Source organism: Stegodyphus dumicola, chromosome 2 (genome assembly GCF_044657685.1).
Source record: "Stegodyphus dumicola isolate Sdum_Otavi_A_Nest chromosome 2, ASM4465768v1".
Taxonomy (NCBI): domain Eukaryota; kingdom Metazoa; phylum Arthropoda; class Arachnida; order Araneae; family Eresidae; genus Stegodyphus; species Stegodyphus dumicola.
The window spans coordinates 39,575,696-39,597,080 of NC_140769.1; the positions used below are offsets into that span (position 1 = coordinate 39,575,696).

General features: G+C 32.5%; 1 protein-coding gene across 2 annotated transcripts in view; it reads left to right on the top strand.

Annotated features, from left to right (window-relative positions):
- Nucleotides 1-269: 269 nt before the first annotated feature.
- Nucleotides 270-21,385, top strand: part of LOC118182138 (ovostatin-like) — a 125,036-nt gene continuing 103,920 nt past the window's right edge. For both annotated transcript variants that reach the window (XM_035351441.2, XM_035351442.2), the window contains exon 1: nucleotides 270-418. The gene's annotated coding sequence lies outside the window, so the exon portion shown is untranslated. The remainder of the gene's footprint in view (nucleotides 419-21,385) is intronic.

Sequence of the window (21,385 nt, forward strand, 5' to 3'; positions counted from 1 at the left end):
AGTAGCTGTTTTGTATAAATATTACATCTCATTTGCAAAAGTGGAAAAAAAAAAAAAAAAAAAAAAAAATATCTTTTCGACCTTTAACTAAAATAAATTTCGTGAGAAAATAAGAAACCAACTGAAAAGCGCTGTCTAAAGCTCATTAAATTTTCGACTAATGATAGCACATCAGCGAAAAAGTGATCACTGGCATATTTCAAGACCATCCCCAAGCATACAGAAACAAGTTTCCTGACGTCACAGCTGCGTGCGCTGTTGCCAAACACGTGGTGAAAATGTATTTATATTCCTCCGCACTCCGTTCGCGACTGTCATTCAGCAAAGAGTTGCACGCAGTTGCTCGAAAAGATAAACCAACCGGCTCGTGCAGTCGGTTTCATAAATTCCTTAATATCTGAGAGTCTCTCGGAAACGGGTGAGTGATTTTTTTTTAATCCAAATCAATTGATGGAATCAGCTGAAACGCGACGTATATCCGTTTGCTGGCAAAACTGGCAGCCTGAGGCGGTATGTCAACAAATCTGAATTTTACTAAACGGATTATTCTGAGTTTATGTAGGTAGTAAACTTAGTTACCCGTAACGGACTGGTATCTCGTATTTAGTTTAAATGGAATATATATAGCATTAATGCTGTTTTGTATAAATATAAAAAAAACCTAGGAATCCCTAAAACCTTTTTTGAAGTAGCATAAAACATCATTTCATTTCTTTCGAACAAGAAGGCTCCCGCCCCTGCAAGATATTAAAAGGCAATCACAAATTAACTGAAATAATGTTGAAAATTAATCATAAAAATCAACTGCTATTACTCAATTTAGGTCTTAGATTAAAGAAATGAAAATAATCAATTTCATTTTTAAAAGATTTAAGACATGTCTTCGTAAAATGGTTGTACTTGGTATTTAGAAATTAATGAAGCTTAGACACAGTATTTGCATAGTATTTGGAGATGTATCGCATAATTTTAAGCTTTTTTGATTTAATTTAAATGAAAAGTATCCAAATATGAATTTACAAAATATAAAAGTGAGGAGACATGTTAATATAAAACAAAAGAGTTAATCATACACATGAAACATCAGCATAATCCTTACCAGGGTATAATCGTTTGGCAAACAATTTAATGTGTCATGTAGGTATCTCTATGTATCAATCAGTCTTGCCCGTTGTATAGGCACAAAAGGCCCTGCAGGTCCATCTACACAGCTAGTTCTATTATACATTATTATATAAATATAGCAAATGCCTTATATTTTATGCCTTATTTGTCGTGTCATGCCATTGTCATATTATTCATTGATTGTCATGTTATTCATTGTCCTGTCATGCCGTACCATTCATTTTCATGATAACAAATGTCTTATATTCATTGTCGACAGTAAAGAAAGTCATATTTAGACTAAAGTCATATTATTAGTCCTATTAGACAATTAGATTAGCCGTATTAGACAATTAGATTAGTCACATTAGACAATTTTATCATATTAAATAATTAGATTAGACACATTAGACAAATTAGTCATATTAGACAATTTATACTGGTCATTTGCGAAAGAGGTAATTGTGTTTACTGCGTATTTTAGCTTGAGAGTGAAAACATAATATTACATTTTATATTGACATAAAGAAGCTATATTTAAAATTTCTGTTAAGAAAAATAATTTTAAAAGTTCTGTACATTTAGGTACCCATTGAATAACGGGTAAGGTAAATGTTACCGTCTTACTAAAACGCAAGTTCCACAAATGAGTATTTAAATTAAGAGAAAATCAGTGAGAGACAGTTTTTTTTAATATTTCTTTTGTCGCCTTTGTTACACACGTCATTGGTAATTAATTATTCGTATGCTGCGAAAAATAGAAAAGTGTTTTTCTTTTTCCATCATCTTAAGTTTAAATGCATTCATAAATTAAGGGAAACAGTTACACTTCAGTTATTGTTTGTTTGCTTTTTTCTTGACCTCTCCAAGTTCCAGTCTACGTTCTTTTGTATGAAATGGAAGTTTCTGGGGGTACAAAGTTTAAATGTTTTTGAATATTATCTTGCAAGTTTAAACACTAGAGAATTTAGTTAATAAACTTCGTGTATAAAATGAAAACGTGTTTTTTATTTCGTTATTTATAGTTTTGTATAAAGAGATAGAGCAGAGCGTTATAAAAAAGTTGATATACGTATGTGAATTCAGAATTCTAACATGTCCTGATTGTGTAAAACGATTTTTAGATTAATTAGGATTTTTTGGAAGCCGGAGACTTAAAAAATGAGCAATGCCCTCGCCTGCAATCGAACCACGGACCTCGGGAATACGCGCCCAGCGTGCAGACCACTACACTTCAAAGACATGCTAACAAGCCGGGAGAAATACCTTATATACTTGTGTGCAATAGACAGAACGCGGATATTGGAATTTCAGATTTTAAGTGTATTTACTGTATGATTATTAAGTAATAATAAACTTAAATTTTCATTGGTTAATTTTTGTTACATAATAAAACTTTTAAGTGAGTTAATGTTTTGACTATATTACTATAGCAGTATTTATTTTAATATCATTGGACACACGGGAAACGATTTATTCAACTAATAAAAAATTGTTAATGCATTTTATTTGAAAGAAAGTTATTCCATTTTTATATTTTATTAAGAAAATGCAATAATAAAAATTTTATTGTAATTGCTTTAATTTAACTACATTTTGCTTGATGTAAAATAATTTAAGTTTCCCTACAATTTTTTTCTACTAAAAAGTACAAGATAATCATTTCTTTGTGCCTATATTCGTACTATTCAGAAAATGCTTCCATACTAAAATGTTTTTACTAATTACTTTTACTAATATTACTCATTACTAAGATTACTTTACTAATATTAAATTACTTTTACTAATATTACTAAGATTTTATTATCAAAAAAAGAACTATCTGATTATTTTAAACGAGAGATTAGTGTGATGATTGATACCTTATGAGATAAAAAGTATGTAACGAAATTCTAATTTTCAGTAACATCTTAACTCTCCGTAACAATTTGGCTCTTTCCACTTTCTCTCCTAAAAACAGCAACTGCTTATAATAAACATCATTATTTTGCGTAATTTCAAAGTTAATAACTCTTATATCGTTTATACATAAAGCTCATGGCCCAGACAATTTACTCAAAGCTTCAGCCAATAATAATTTTAGAAGTTAAAATATTAAGTAGTCAAAATAAATCAAATTAAAACTAACTCATACGAGAGCGATAACTTAAATCACTTTGAACCTAGGTTTCATCTTGAACAAGGCACATTTCTACTATTACTTGCTGTCATGTTAACCCGCTTACTTCTCTTTTTCATATACCTTCGCATTGCCATAGTTGTAGAAGAGACAAAAGTGTGTGATCAAGACGGGCACACAGATAGCAGGCATTGCGATATATAATTCATATTAAGAAAGGTACCTCTCAAAAAATAAAGGAAAAATGTGTTAAATCATCATGATGGCTAATATTGGATACAAATACGCATTTATTCATCTGGATGCCATCAACATTTGCACAATTACAATATATTACTGTAATTTTATTCGTAGTATTTATTTTCAAGGTTAGAATGCCAATAGTGGTCGATCAAGAAGGTTAAACAGTACGTGCACTGGCCCCTTCAGCTTAATAGTTGTTCATTTAAATCAGAATGCTTTTAGCCGCATGGCTGACTTCACTCCGTACTCCACTTTCGTTGCCCTTTGCTATATACACAGCTTCCTGCATCCGGACGTGCGAGCAAAATTTGAATCACTGGCAGGGCTTAAACAAGCTGATAAGCGCCATCCCTCAGTAGACCAACTGCTGTGTCTGAGCAACGTAAAATAACCTAAAACAAGTCGAGTGGTTAAGACCTATAGACACATATGGTTTCGAGTGCAGAAGAATTAGCTGAATGCTGGGTTGGTTTCCGTGGTTTTTCTTTAAAATCCTCTTCCACTTAGGCAGATCAAACCTCTTCCACTTTCCTTGTGATTTTTGCCACATTCAAATAACCAGCATGTTTTCAAATCTGAACTTTGAATATTGCTATCAAACTCGCCCGTTATATATATATATTTTTAATAAAATGTTAGCATTTTGGCAAGCAATGAAATGAATTCATGCTAAATTCAAATAATGGCTTAGTGTTCAAAACTCAAGTTATTGAAGATTTTATAAAACCAGGCAACCTATTTAAAAAAATGCTTTTCAATATTCCAGCAAGCTAAAGCAATTATTTAATAAAAACATTTTAGTGTTTATAGAAAATATGTTCTGTGACTGAAATTATTAATATTTTGTTTAATTGACAATTTTACGTGTCATACGCATAATGATCACTCAATGGTGTATAAAATAGATTTTATTATTAGCAACTTAAGTAGCGAATTCAAAATATTCGTGCGTGTCGTTTGAAATAAATCTAACATTTTTTTAACGTACTTAACTGATTACTTAATTGTTATCTGCCGTAGACAGAGTCTTATTACTTTTGATATGAGCAGAGGAAGTCCGTATTGGTGTTAGAGAGGAAACAGGAAACGAAACTTTCCATCTCCCAGCCTTTAAAAGCATCTGCTGTTACCGTGCATGCAGTTCGCTTAGTTTTGATTTATATCTTAATTTGATTCTGGCTCCAAAATAAAATACGTCTTGCAAACCGTAGGAAAATACGTTCTTATTTTCGACTTAAAGGGAAGAGGAATAATATTTTAATTTGTTTAAATATTGTAAAAATACTTATGCGTCATTATAATTCAGATTTTTATCTTAATGTAATTTCACCAATTTATAAACTTCAGAATGCAAAAATTCATTTTAAAATATGTTGTTTAAGAATTTACGCAATTCAATTTATGTTCTTATGCGATCTGATTAATGATGAAATGTCATGCAGTTCTAGTATGAGAGCAAGTACTACTTAGAATTAGTAATCCAAAAGAATTAATTTTGTGTTAAAAAATTTGCATTTTTTAAAAATGCTTTGAATGTTTTTTTCCCTCAAAGAGTATACGTTTTGTTCAAAAACAGACATTTTTCATATGTATCATAAATGTAAACCAGTATCTTTTCGTGGAGTTAAGAAAAAACTCCACGAAAGCATTCCTCCCATAAGCAAATTACCCTAGCATGCTTTGCCATAATACTATAAATTCAATCAAGTTTAAATATTTCTTGCTTTCTCAAAAACTATTTCTTTTTAAACCCTATTCGAAAAATTTCTAGTTTGTTGAATAGCCATTATACTGTTATCAATGTAGTATTCTTTAAATAACAGATAAATCAAAGCTTCTCAACCAAGGGGGAGTTTCATAGCTTCAGGGAGAGAATGTTAAGTACTCAGTTTTAGTTTATGATTATAAAAAAAATATTTTTATTCAAGTTTCGGTATTTGCCTACATTTTCTATAATTTTTCTTGTTTCATTTATAAAACTCATTTAAAAAATATAAATTTAAATAAATGCATATGTATTTTTCGAATTTTGGAATGGAATGAGGGAATGGTAGTCAGCAGTGGTGAAAGGGGTGCACGGAGAAAAACAGTTGAGAACCACTGTGATAAATAGATCAAATGAACGGTTACTGAATGGATAAAACAGTAGAATTTGTACGATCCGGTTTAGGATCTCAGTGGACGTATTTACTTGGTTTTTCCTTACAGAAGGGAATATGAGCCTTTAAAAGGCCTCAATGTAGGCATCTCTGCACTAAAGCAAATACTCCTAGGTATTTTTCCAATCAAATAATCCTAATCTAAATAAATAGTTATTATAACTATTGCATTCAACTTACATCAGACAGGAAGTATTCTAAAATTGTTTTCGCAATCATTCGTCTAGACGGAAGAAATCGTATACTAGACTAATATTTCAAAAAAACTTATTTTTCTGAGGACGTGTAAAATGTTAATTCTCTGAGTAAAGCAAGATTGTATTATAAATTGCTCAGTCGTTAAAGGCTAACATTAAAACTATCGATCGTAATGTTCTCAGCAGCATCTTGCCGAACATCGGTGCTGATAAACCGAACAGAATTTGGTGACAGAGCCAACAACAAACAGAAATTTGGTGATGAAGCAACATTCTGCGCATAAAATATTCATAAAACTTGTTGGAAAAATCAAAAACTGAAATAGTCGAGAACAAGAAGATAAATGTCTAATATACTTTGACAAATTTGTAAATATTAAAGTCATTCTTCTCTCTATCTTCTTTTCCTCTTTCCGTTTTCATCTTTTTGTTTAATGGCAGGAAGTGTAACTGCGGTGACATTACGAAGCGGATTTGGAGAAAACCATGTAAGTAGGAAAAGACGCCGCTACTGTAAACAGATTTTCTTGATTTTGTTCTTCTTAGAGATGGTCTCGGCGTAGTGGTCCGAATTCATGGCATTAAAGAAGACTGATCAATTAATACTGCTCTAACAGACACCTGGAGGGAAAATGTGTGTGCTTTTATATCTCTAACCTTTGCTGATAACAAGAGGATCGGGCACATCTCACGGGCACAAATTGCTTCAAACAATTTCATCCTAAAGGATGGTAGTATTTTGCTGCTAAGTAATTAAGCATAATATTTCAAAAAGGTTCATTTACACACACACACACACACACACACACAGAAAAAGTTTTCACTTACACAGCTTTTTCAAAAGCTGTGCAATTTTTTCTGCGTTTTGGAAACAGTTTGTTTACAATAGTACGCATAAAGGTTGTTCTTGTTTTTGCTTGAATCGTAAATTTAAAGATATTTTTAAAAAATAATACTTTCAAAAGAATAACAGTTACATTTTCGTTCAGCCATTCTTTCTTTCCGTTTCTCTGTAAATATCTGTTTTAGATCGAGGTTTACAGTATATTACTTTAAAGGACGAGTTCTTTTTTTTTGGGGGGGGGGTGTTTATTTGTTTGTTAGTATTACAAAACCAGTTCTCTTGCTTATCATTAAAGGATTACAATGATGAGGTAAGATTAAAGAATTCATTTTACGAAGATCAAGAAACGTAAAAATGCATTAGAGCTGTTGACAAGCAACGCTAGCTTTTTATTGAAAAACAAATGTTCCATTTAACCATTTAAATGTTCTGTCATCGTTACGCATATGTGAAAAAATAAATATCTTAATATTCACCAACAAAATATAACCTATAAAACTTTTATTACGTACCTTTTTGACTTCTTTGTACGAAGTAAAGGGAGTACTGTAATAACGAAAAATTCCGTGTACCATATTTCAACGTAAATATCCATTTTGGCCGCTATCGAGTGCAATTTAACGATGTTTTTTCCTGACATCTGTACGTAAGGACAAAATAAAGGATCTTTTTCCGCAAACAAATTATAAAATTGATTTAAAATGGTTTCAGAAGAGATTTTTTCGAGGCGTCTGTACGTAAAACGTACGTACGTACGTAAGTACGTATGTATCTTGCATAACTCAAAAACGAGCAGCCTCAGAACGTTCTGGATAAAGTAAAGGGAGAAACCGCATCTGGATAACAAATTTCTAATTTATCCGTTCTAGTATAGTAGATCTTGACTTCACTGCTGCAAAATGTCTAGTACTTAAATATTTGTTTTTAAAATGAGAAATTTATTTGTATTACCTATTAATAAATAATAATTACTATAGAGACTAGAACAGATACCGAAAGTAAAACACGAATTATGTCTGTGAATGAATTATCTACATGGAAATTATGAATTATCTACATGTAAACATGAATTATCTACTAAAACATGAATTATCTACATGGAAATTTTAAATTTACCTCATTTTGCTTCTTCAAAAACTGCAGTTATTTTTTCTTTTCTGTTTTTATCTTCAGCTTTTAACGAAAAGAAAAGTGGGAAAAAACGAATTGGGTTTTATATAGTTTATGTGTGTGATAGTAAGTGGATATTTCTTAATCTGAATGTGCTAGGACATGTTATGATCGCAAATATCTTTAAAAAGTTTCGAGATAAATCAAGTCCTTGGACGTTTGAAAATAATCACATTATGTAATATTTTAGCATTTAATTTTAGATACTGAAAAATCAGACCTGTTTCAATCCCTTTCCAGTCACGAATTTCTTTTTATGTTTGGATTTTTAACATTACGTAATATTTCATAACAGTTCGAGTTTCCGCATTTAATTTTAGCTCGTACCCCATTAAAACGTATTTCTACGTTTTCACTGTTAGATATTTCAGAATTTTTACGTTTTGTAATATTTCAAATATAATATTCCTTTGCGTTTCCGCTTTTTAAGTGTTTTATTGCAATTTTTTTACACATTTCAAGCCGCAAAATATGTAACTGCAGAAGAAATATCTTTCATTCACATATTCGGAAATTATTGACAGATTTAAAAAAATAACATTATTCATGGAGAAACTGAAACGGAGTTTTTAACTGAGATTTAAACATATATATATTTCTCTTTATTTAATGTAATCCTTTTTGCTGCAGATTTCTCTCTATATTGAAACAAAATTTGTGTGCTTAATATTTATAATTGTGTAAATGCAATTTTCATATTTTTTATTCTCAATAAACATGGAGGCTTCAAACATTAAAAGAATATTTGAAACTATTTTATTATACTTCAGAGAAATTTCAGATTTGTAAATGCGGTATAAATTTAAACAATACTTGAAACTTTTAGTATATCTTCTCTATTTGCAGCTTTTGAATCAGTATTCATACATGTTCAGTCAATTTTGAAGCCAATGTCATTCAAATGATGTACAAATATTACGTTCTGGTAAAACCCTTTTTTTTTTTTTTTTTTTTTTTCATTTATTTATTTATTTCCGTGCTAAGGTTTTCTATGTTTACCTCCCCAACCATTTTTTTTCCTGTCATTATTTGCTGAATCAGTTCCTGTAAGATCGTTTTCACTTCGATTGTCTCGAAGCCGGTCCAGAACAAGACAGGTTTGCCTACTAAAATGTGTTTTTATAACATATTCTTATTCAATATGTTTAGGCTGAAGTCTTCAGACAGTTCTGCTGTAGTACCACCTTTCTTCTCGAACTTTTCGTCGCGCAAAGTTACAAAATAATGGAAGTATGCAGTAACAATTGCATTCTAAAGGATTTTACGAATATTTGAATCATTTACCCACTCCAAGTTTTTCTTTAAGTTATCTCTTCTCTCACTTCAAAAATATTACGTTTCATGATTACCAGAGAATTAAGTGTGACGATAAATATTTAGATTGTCTTACTTCTTCATGTTTTATTTATAATCAAAATACAGGTAGGTTGTGCTTTTGATTTTCTTTCAAATAAGTATACTTCATTCGTTATTGCCGATTTGAAAGAAATGTGATTATTCTGACTTGCTTCTCATTTCTTTACTCTAGAGCAGGGGTTCTCAATCAGTGGTACGCAAGAGAAAAATAGATGATACCCAAAGAAACAAAGTATTTTTAACTATTAAATTCAAAAATCTCGTGAAGAAAAAAGAACAATTAATAGAAATAGTGATAGAACTGTAACTGAAAGATTGTACAAATAACACACTTGTTAACTTTTGGCTAAACCCAAAAAAAGAATTTCCAGCTTTAAAGCATTAGTTTCCTGCGTATGACTAATTTAATTCTAATTCAATATTTGTGGTATAAAGGGCTTTGATAGTAAACTCCTTAATGATGTCTTGACGATATACGAAATTAGTGCTTTAAGTGAATGATTAGTTCCATGGTCAAGAACTAACAGTACGTAAAGCTGAAACTTCTAGCATTTAATTTCACAACGCTATTTCGTTAATAATGACTTTACAAGGATTAATTAATTAACATTTACATGGCGCTAAATCATGCAGTTAAACATTGTTTTAAACAACAACTATTAATTAAACTCAGCTGAATTAATCTTTAATTGTAAGTGAAAGGCTTATGGCAGATTTTAAGGAATAACACGAATTAAATATATGCTATAATACTCATCGCTGTCCTTGCAAAAATGCCATACAGATAATAGGCATGCTTAGCTTAAAAACTCTGCTGACCATTAAACAAGAGTTTCCCCCCCCCCTCAATGTCGAGAGGACTTTCGGCTCACCGCAGCATATTTAGAGTGCCGCCATGCCATTGAAATGTATGTAAATCTAGTTATTTCAGGATTGGATTATTTGGATTTTGCCAAAGCACACAAAGGGCTATCTAAAAGAAGAGGGACATCTTTGATGAAGAAGTTCTTACAAAAATTCATTTGTATGAGAATAATGTCGAAAATTTCAATGCAACCAACGGGTTCACCCTATTTGAACTGTCAGTGTGTAGCGTGTATACTACTAGGCCATTCGGAGAGTCCAGCTATTTTAATGCCAGTGAGAAATCAAAAGAATAACAACTACGTAAATCTAACCTTTATTTAGTAGAATGCATAAGAAAATTCATGTTAATTTGACATAGAATTATCAGCGCTTGTAAAGATCAAACATTATCAAAGCATTGTCAGTTAAGTCTATTTAGATGGTATATTACGTAGAAGAAATAAGTACTTAACACAAAATTTTATGTCAAGAAAAATGTAATGCATAATTGTTTCAACCTTAGTAACGTTGTAATATTGAAGAGAAAAGTATTTTAAACATGGAAATGGACGCTTTCGGGAAAAAATAATATTACTATCACCTAGCGATGGTTTCTTTAAAGAAACCTGATTAAACATGCTTATTAAGAACACGTGCATTTTAAGCATCTTATCGGGTATTCCCAAGAGCGAAGGTTAAAAATGGCAGCTGATATACTATGGCCTACTATTCGTATTTCAGATAAAGACGATTCGTGATATTTATTCACGTTTCAACCTAAATAGTTTTATTTTATGCGAATGAGAAAGCAAGATATGTTGCAAATCACCGCTTTAGGTGGTTTGTATGAAGATGGTAAAACAACAATTTCTTCACATGTTAAAACTAGTTAAAACGAAGTTTCACCTATGAACTTCATAATAAAACTAACTTCGCAATGGGACTACTGTCCTAATATATTTTATTATGCATCATTCCGAGAAATATGGCACTGTTTCCTGTGACACCACATAATAAATATATATAGGCAATTCGCAATAATACATAAGGGCAATTATTTAAATGAACATTATACAATAAAGTAGTTTTTTACCTAAATTTCAAATTACTTTGTTGCAGTTGAAATGGAAATTGCAGTTTTTTACAGACATTAAATTGATATATTTTTTTCCCTTTCCGTACATATAAAAATTGTAAAATATATGATTTTGATGAATTTTTCACTGTACTTTATCTATATTATATATTTCATTCATAATCAGCGCACTGGTTATCACATGAAACATATATAGAAACATACAGTGAATCTGCAGTATGAAACTGCAGAAAAGTATTTCAGAAATCGGTTGAAATCTGGACGCATTTTTCAAAACTTTAAATTTCTGTTTTAGTTTTAGTCTTACCAAGTTATCTGGAAACTCATCAAGTTACCTCTATTTTTACCAGGTTACCATGATCATGTGTCTTCTTATATGAACTAAATAGTAGTGTAAATACACATATGGTAAAAATTGTGCTAAATGAAAAAATATAAATAAATATCTTGCTACTTATCTGTATGCTTATATACATCAATGTGTTTATATATATCTATATGTTGATATATATAAGAAGAAGGCCTGTTTGTGTGTTTGTTCACGATTAACTCAGTCACTTCTATAGCTATCGTCACCAACCTTTCTACAGTTCTTTTCTGCGTCCTGGAAAAGGTCGACGCCCACTTTTTTTCCAAATAAAAAAGCTAAAATAAGAAATATTAATGAAAAACTCTGCAAACGCTAATTTTCGCCTCATTTTGCCAAGTGGCAACAGTCTCGCACGCTGGAGATAAAAATCTGCTTTATTTCGAAAAGTGTTGCCACTGCTCGAATAACGTAATCCATGGTTCGAGTCCTGGCGTTTTCTAATTTTTCATGTCTCCTGCTTCGAAAAATCCTAATGTCTCTACTCCGTATAAAGCCCTAATGTCTTTTTCAGTAAGTATACACATTAGGGAAAAAATCGTCCATTTGTATTCGGGAACGGCCAAAATGGATATTTCCGTTGGAATATTATACTCGAGGTATTTCGCGGTTACAATATTTCCTTTACTTCGCACAAGGAAGTAATACTTCGTAGCATTAAGTAAATGGGTAAGGTTAAAATTCGGGACCTCCCCTTTCTGCAAAACAGCAAAGAGTGTATTATTTTCAAAGTTATGGGGTTCTATCATAAAGAAAGTGTACATTAAGGGGCATGATATCGTCAGCTGTACACTGTCAACAAAATATTAAAAATTGGAACAACTGTCTATGGAAAGTTTAAGTTCTTTGTAACTGAGCTTCCGGTAAAACCGGAGGGCCTAAGAAAATACTAAAAAGCGAACAAAGCCTTTTTACGAAGCGCGAAATGAAATAGGTTTTGATGGAAATCCTGATGAAAATAATACTGATTGTAGATAAAGAAGCAGCTGATCCTTCAGAATTTTGCTGGAACGATTGAGGCAACTTTGGTAGGATCTCCGTCAAATTTCAAGGTTCGAAGGCAGTCAGCTTTCCCAGTCGAGGGGATAATTGATAAGTACAATATTGATATTTAAAGGTTGGTAGGCTTTCCTTGTCAGTTTTTCATATAACGTTAGATTTTTAAAGATGTGGTTTTTAACAAATCGGAAAATAATAAATTAATTTTTAATATAAACATCTGCGAACTTTCAAGTAATTTTCTTAATCTGAAAAATTTTTAAGCAAAAAAATATCCAAATTTAATTTCATTTTGAATATAAACTCCAGTTTTCCAAGTATTATTAATCAAACTTAAAATGTAAGACAAAAAGGATAGGGAAATGCTGCAACAGAAATACACTGACATTAAGCTTCTATTCAACAACTAACACCAATTAATAATAATAACCGTTTGAGTCCGGCGCGCGCTTCACTTGTCGTATGCCAAAAATACGGCGCAGCGCGATAGCGCTTCCCTTGTTTTCTATCGAGAATGCGAAGACGCTGCTGTTGATTAGTATACTCGAAAAAAATTATTGAAAATTGAAAAAAATTATTGAAAATTAAAAAAAATTATTGAAATATTAAATTGGTTTCGCATCAGGAGGAGGGGCATGCTTTGGTCCAGGTACTTCAGAAAAAGTATTCGATTCGTTCGAAAAAATTGTATCCACGAGTAAAAACCCATCAATAATATCGTCATCGGAGGTACTTGCAGTTACTTCATCATCATCACTGCTATCACTAATAACTCGTAATCTCTTAGAACGAATGATGATGTCACTTCCACTATCACTTTCAAGGTCATTACTATAGTCTTCATTATCACTTCTCATAACATAGTCACTTTCAAATGAATCAGAACTTGACATGGATTATTTCGTAATTATCAGTATAACACTTGGTAAAAAAATGAAAACAATTTCCAATTCCTCTAAAACAACTGCTACTGATATCATTACAACTGCTCTCAATAACTGCGTAGAGCATATTAACCAACACCAGCGTCTTCGCATTCTCGATACAAAACAAGAGAAGCGCTGTCGCGCTGCGCCGTATTTTCGGCATACGACAAGTGAAGCGCGATAGCGCTTCGCCAGACTCGAATGTATAATAATAATAATAATAACAAGAAAATTAAGTAGGAATAAACCTATTATAAAAGGCAAACCGCACAGTTGGCATTCAGGCAAAATATTGAGTTCTTATTCAATGTGCGTGTGTATATTCTATATAAATACTGAACATCTTCAAAATGCAGTCAAAACACATGTAACCTTCACACTGACCTTTACAATGAACATATTTTATAACAGGGCAATAAATATGGCGAGGCTGCGCATCATTTATCAACAGAAGGAGTAATAATTTCATCTGTTCTTTCGTTCGAATTCTTTCTCTTTGTTTATTCAGCTGTGTTTCCGTTCTTTCAACCGAAACTATATTTAAAGATTATTATAAGTTTGCATTAGAGTGCACTTTTATCACCTCAGACGTTATGTCAGATAATGCAACGAATAGGGGCAAATGAAATGCAAGGGTAGAGTATTCATAAGTATGTGATGTTAGAGAATGATAAATCACTCATAAAAATTGAGCTTGATTCCGGAACTGAGGTACACATGCGACATGCGACGGAGGACGTGGGCACCATCCCTCTACCATTAGGGTTAATTGGTATAGCGCCACGTCCACCTGTGTCTAGTGAAACGTGCCAAGGTCACTGAGTCCACAAAAACGCCTCGCACCGACCACTGAAACCCAGCGTCTGATGCAGGCCACATTGCATCAGCTATACCCTTGCGGCCACTGGGAAATTATTTTACAAATATTGTAGAAAATGACATGGCTAAACAAGGGTCATCACTGCTGCTGCAGGCTGAATTATCAGACATTAGTATGCACAAGTTGCTGAATTATATACCAGATTACTAAATTATATATTGGAGTACAATATGGTATAGAATCATGTAATGCATAGTAAGATTATGCTAATGCTCAAAATACATATTGAAACAGGAAGTATTATACATATTGAATTATGACACTTACTGTATCTGAACATACTAAGATATGATATACATAATGAGGTTATACAGATACTTCTGAGACTTGAAATACATGGTGAAACATTAAATACTGTACATACTGAACATGAGCATACTATGACTGAGCATATTGAAACATGAAATATATAGTGAGATATTACTGATTACGCTAATTACACGAGATACCTGATGAAACATGAAATACTGTACGTACTGAGACAGAAAACATACTATAACAGAGCATACCGGAACGTGAAATGCATGGTAAGATTATACTGATATAAGATACTGAATTATATACAGGATTGCTGCATTATATACAAGAGAGATATTTGTATAACAAACATAGAAGGCATAGTGAGATTGTACTGAGACTTGAAAAACATGTTGGAACAGGAAATGCTGAACATACTGAAACATATAACATACTATAATTGTACATTCTAATACGTGAAATACATAATGTACTGCTACAAAGTACTGAGTTATATACGGAATACTTAATTATATCCAGGAGAGATATACATATGTCAATATTGAATTGTATAGAAAGGTTATACTGGTGCTTGAGGTACATAGTAAAGCACATTGTATCTGAGCATTCTGAAACACGAGGGTAACATAATGAGGATATACTGAAATAAGATACTGATACTAATACTTATGTTATACTGATATTTGAAAGACAGAGAAACATGGGAAACTGAACATACTGAAACATGAAACATGCTGTTACTGAATAAAATGTGACATGAAGTACCTTGTGAGTTTATACTGATGCAAGATGCTAAATTAGATACCGGATTACTGAGTTATACAAGGAGGATATATGAATTACAAATTTGAAATACATAGTAAGGTAATTGATACATAGAAAGGGTGACATTATGCTGATATAAGATAATAAATTATATACAGGATTACTGAATTAAATATGGGAGAGAAATACGCATTATAATGTTAAATACGTAGCAAGATATGCAGACAGACGCTACAAGAATACATAAACAAAACAGTTCACTTGGTGACAGGATATAGGAGTGTGTAATAATGGCGTATATAAATTACAGACTTGAGATGCATAGTGCGGTGATATTGAAACATAGAGAGGGTGAGATTATACTGATACGAGATAGTGAGTTATATACATGATTATTGAATTAAATACCGGGGGGAAATACGCATTGCAAATTTAATACGTATAGTGAAATTGCAGACTGGCGTTACAAAAATACGAAGATAACAGTGCATTGGTGGCAGAATATAGGAGTACATAAAGCATACATTTGGTATTTCATGTGTACATATGATGCTGCTGACTGTGATTACAGATGCTGCCATTACTGCGTTTTATGAAGACAAAGTACTTGTATACTACTGCTGCATACATAATAAGTTAGAGCCATTCATATGTGCAGTTACAATTATATAATGCTGCCAGTGAGCTCCCTTTAGCTGGTATGGGAATGTTGCATGATGCACTAAGTACTCTTAAATGGTTTACACTTGGCATAGGTTTGTTCCTAAGCCCATAAGCTTGTCAACAATTTTTGTAATGCTGCGTTTGAGATGTCGCTGCTTAATTATGAACCTGCTGAAGGCTAATCTGTTTGTCTCTGGGAACGGGATGTGTAGATCCTCCGTTAGTGAGCATTTTTCGACATAGTGTTCTGGCGTTCCCAGTTCACCGCAGCAACATAAGGAGGTAGTCGTCTTGCCGAATCTTTCAAAGTAGACTGGGAACGGGCCATGCCCGGTAATATAGTAGACCAGTTGTGGATTTACTATAAGACGTTCTGGATCAACCTTTGGCAGATGCGCATACGCACGACGTCCTGTCTCATCGTTGTTCCATGCCTCTTGCCACAGTGTGAAAGCGACCTGTTTCAAGCTCTTTTTTAGATATGAGGTGGGCCATGGAATTTGCAGTGTCTCTGCATCATTATTTTGGGCTGCTTCTTTTGCGAGCCGATCTGCGGCCTCATTCCCAAGGTTGCCAATATGCGCTTTTGTCCATTCTAGGTTGATTTTTAAGGTCTTGTGAAAAGAGAGTTGTTCTTGGATTGCTGCAATTATGGGGGAGCCGTGCATAGGATTTAATATAGCATATAATGCTGACAGACTGTCTGTTATTATAAAACTGTTTTGATGTCGATATTGGGTAATAGTGTTTATTGCGTGATAAATGGCTGCGGCTTCGCTTTGAAAAACACTGTTTCTGGATTCCAAGTGTCCTTTCCATTGGCGTATTGGTTGCTGTTGCCGAAATGCGATGTATGCACAGCCAACATTCTCGTCAGTTTTTGAGCCATCTGTGTAGAATACGATATCATTGTCCGTAGCTCTTGTGTTTTGCTTAATATTAATGTGCACGCCTTGGCCTTGCGTCGACGGGTGTGTGTGGAGGCGATTGGACTCCCGTTCTAGGTTATCTGCCGTAAAAGGCTAAAGGAAGATATACCTTAGTGGAGGACCTTCGAAGGTAAGCTAGCTCGTGTTTATGTTACACACAGTGAGAAACCTCTCACGCGGTCTCCCCGTTCGACGGGTCGACCTTTCGGTGTTCAGAGAGTTTACCGTTCGGTCGCTGGTGGGTCTGTAAGTGCTATGGGACTGAAAATAACTCCAGTTACTTTGCAATAAAGGAAATATGTATAAAAGTGTTTGCGAAATTTCATGCTCATATTTGCTTTCGATTAACGCAAATTAAATTACCATGAAATCTTGGGAAAATAATATTTCCTTTAGAATATTTTTCTGCGTACATCACACATGCACACACAGATGTATATGCTTAAGATGTCAGATAAAATACAACGGAAGCTGCGTTTTATCTGACATCTTTCTTCTGAAGAAGCTTTTCGAAGAAAGCAAAATTGTAAAACCTTCATTACCTAGCAAGAAAGTATAAAACACTTTTATATAATGGAGATCTTCGCAAGCTTTGGATTTATTCTTTCAAAGTCTACTCACGAAAATCTGCAGGTCTATGAATTTAATACTCTGAAACTTGAAGAAAGAAACAGAAATGAAGAAAATAACTATAAAACTACAAGAAAATGCAATTTTGCGTGGTGTAACAATCTAAAAACGCCTTCGTTTTCTTCGGCAGTTAATCATGGCGCATTTGAAAGCTATGTTACGTAACATGAAAACCTTGAAATGATTTTTTAACAGTAGAAGGGAAGTTTGTAGGTAATTCTTGATTATCCGGAAGGAGGTAGATTAAATAGTTCCTGTCTATAAAAACAAAAATTTGTTTACTGTGGAACGATGGAAGAATTACTATCATAGACGATCAGCATAAAATAAAACTGTCTATTGGTAATATAAGATAGAAAAGAAAAGTGTGTGGACTAGCGTGTGTGATAGCAGTTGATGTTATAGTATCTGGGAGATTTTTTTTTTAATCCAAACAGTATGTAATAAAATTGTACGCAAATATTGTTACATCTTCCGTTAAAAGTAAATTTCTCAATCTTAAAAATAAATCAAATTTATCAATATTAAAAATTTATCTCGTAACATGTTTAAAATTTATTGTATGCCCTTGTGGTAATAAAAGGCATTTTATCGTATTATTTGGATCATGTTTAATAAATTAAAACTAGAGTAATCGTATTGTATACAAATAAACAGAAATCTTTAATTATGTAGAAACAAAAAATCGGCTGTAGGTTGTATTTTTTTTTTTTCAAACATGTCGTAACGTATTTTCGATGATATGCTACCAACATAATTCCACTAAGAAATAAATGTAAATTACGTAGACGATAATCCGCAAAGAATATCAGCAGATGATGAGCGCGTTTAAAAATGTTTTTCAGTTATTCTGTAAGTTTTGACTAATAAAGTTGGTTATTCGTTCAAAAATGGCGAGATTTCTTTAAAACTTCATTACAGACGTATACAAGAATAAATATCTGGTGGCAGCGGTGGGATTCGAACTCACGCCTCCGAAAAGTAAAATTCTAATAATAAAATGTAATATTGTATTTGCATCTGCCGTGATGTAAAGAAAATTTCAAATAATGCATTTGCTGTCATTAAGAATACACTGCATTTTAACATAGAGAGCATCTATAACCCTAGCAGGTAATGAAATCAAAAGTTAAAAGTATCGCAGGATTATAGTCACAGCTGGATAAAAATTTGTTTTAACTCCTCGAATTCGAGTTTGACATTTTGCGAGATCTTTTTATAGCCCGTCTGTTTTTTTCCGTTCCATGAAAAAGAAATCTGTTATTCAGAAGCAAAATAAAATCACTCGCTTGACATTATTAATAATTCTACAATATTTATTTAACAAAAGAGTCAGGTCAACGAGTTTAATGTTAAGTATAAAACATGTCCAGTCACATGCAAGGCTTAACGCGCTACTGCTCGCGTTGTTCAGAATCTATCGACTATTTAATCTTTATTGTAGCCGAAATGGCAATGACATGTTTTATGAATACGTACATTCAAAAACAGTCTTCCGTTAGTTACTTACATAACTCTTTTGAATAAAACCCATTTTTCATATTTTGACTGCTATCTGTAAAGTAAGCGATTATATTCCATTCAGTAACTTATGCAACTTTTGTATATAATTGTAAGAAAACTGCTATAAACTTGGTGATCAATCATACCCTAGGAGTGTTGATCAAACAAACTAAATCATCCCTGTTATTAATAATTCCGATGCAGTTAACAATCGAAGTATCAATGCAATATTATTAAGATTTTTATTTTATAGCTATTAGTTAAGTTTTGTTATCTGACGCATTTCAGTCAAACAGTCGTTAAATTGTGAAAGATTACATATAAGAAATGAGTATAAGGCTAAAAATTCGGATTTATTTATCTCAGCGAAACTAAAGAAACTGCGAGAAATCTGTTTGCCAGTATTATTTGATCTGTAAAATTTTAGTAGCTCCCTATTTCTTCTGAAACAAATTCCCGTGATGTCAGTCAGTTTGGTATTTACTTTAATTAAAGGTGAATGACTAAGTGCCAGGTAAGCATTTCTTAAATTTTAGTTTCTTTCGGTGCACTGAAAAAAAAAAAAAAAAAAAAAAAAAAAAAAAAAGTGTGTTATGTCTCGAAAGCGCAACTTAGGATATGTATTAGATTTATATATAGCATTGTTCTAATATAGGTATTTTGACACAAAATAGGACCTTTTTCTGAAATAGCATGCCAATGTTTTTCCATATTTCTATTTTACGGCTCAAATTCTGCCAAACTGCCAAGTTTTGTAAAAATCCCACGAGTAGGTTTTAAGAAATTAGCTTTCAAAATTTTAGTTCCTCAATGCTAATTGAATTTGATATATATTTATTAATATCTCTTTTTTCTATTAAACTTGATTCCTTCTTCCAGAATTCAAAATTTAGATTCTCCGTAAATTTCGCACCAAATTTTACAAAATTTAATATTTAGCCATAATTCGAATCGTAGAATCGAAATATGGGAAAATATCGGTATATCGTTTCAGAATAAGTCTGATTTTGTGTAAATATACCTACATTAGAACAGTGCTATATATAAATCTAATATATATTCTAAGTTGCGTTTCCGAGGCATGAAAAACGCAGTTTGAATTTCGTCAATCAGCGCAGTAGAACGGAAGATATAGAACTGTCCCAATTTTTTTTCGCAGTGTACTTTCTCATAGTAATAAGGTTTCATTGTTAAACTTCAAATTATTGCCAGATGTTTTTGGCACTCAGAAGCAAATGTTGTCAAAAAATGTTTTACAGATTCTCTGGCCGTCAAATCTACGATTTCGCTTTTTGATTCGCAACGCAGGCAGCATAAAGAGTAAACATTTGAATGTCTATATCAACAACTTTAAAATACGTAAGTATTCCAGAGATTACATTCGACAAAACGTATGCATTTCGAGCATTTAAATGCATTCAATGCAGCACATGCGTCTTGAAATTAAAATTGGTGAGATCAATTTTGTGCAGGTTGAGAAATGAAGATTTAAAATCTAAAGTGTGCAAAATTTAGTGGATACATATAGAGAGAGAAAGACACCAAACAATTACCATCCAAACAATTTGGTATGGCACTTTGGTCCATTTGCGCGGCAGTGATGCTTTTAATGATAAAGACCTGAATTTTGATTTACAAATTCGAGTTAAAATGTTAATTAGTTGTCGGCAACAGGAAGCCGCCAAAAGATACAAAGTTAGTATCAGTAAGAGAATTCAACTAGATTTAACTGATTTTTACTTTTAACATAAGCAAAACTTTTAAGTCCTTTTACGCTTTTATGCATTTAAAAATAATATTCCGTTCTGTAATATTCGTATTTCTTACAGATTGCATGTTTATGAATCCAAATGTGACTTTTAGTTTCCATTATTATCCGTCAGTTTTAAGAGAATCAGAGAACTGAATTCACTTGAGGCTGGAAATGTTATATATTCCGCAATACAGTCAAAAGTCTTTATTCCGGACGTCCGTAATCCGGAATGATCTATAATCCGGACCTCAAAGCTACAAACTTTCTGCGCATGCGTAAACGGAGCATGCGCATATGCGTTTACGCACGCACATAACATGTTTACGCATGCGCGTTTAATGTATAACGGACGGTATAAGCTAAGCTAAAATTATCTAAGTATCTATTTCAGTTAATGTTGCAGATTGCGTTGTTCCTTAATCTTCTAATTGCATCCGATAATCCGGAATCGCCGAAGTCCCGACGAGTCCGGATTAAAGACTTTTGACTGTATTTTTATCCATAGGTTTAATAAACAGTATGAGTTCTAATTTTATGCGAAACCTAAGTAAACAATTTTTTTATTGTTCATTAAGGCT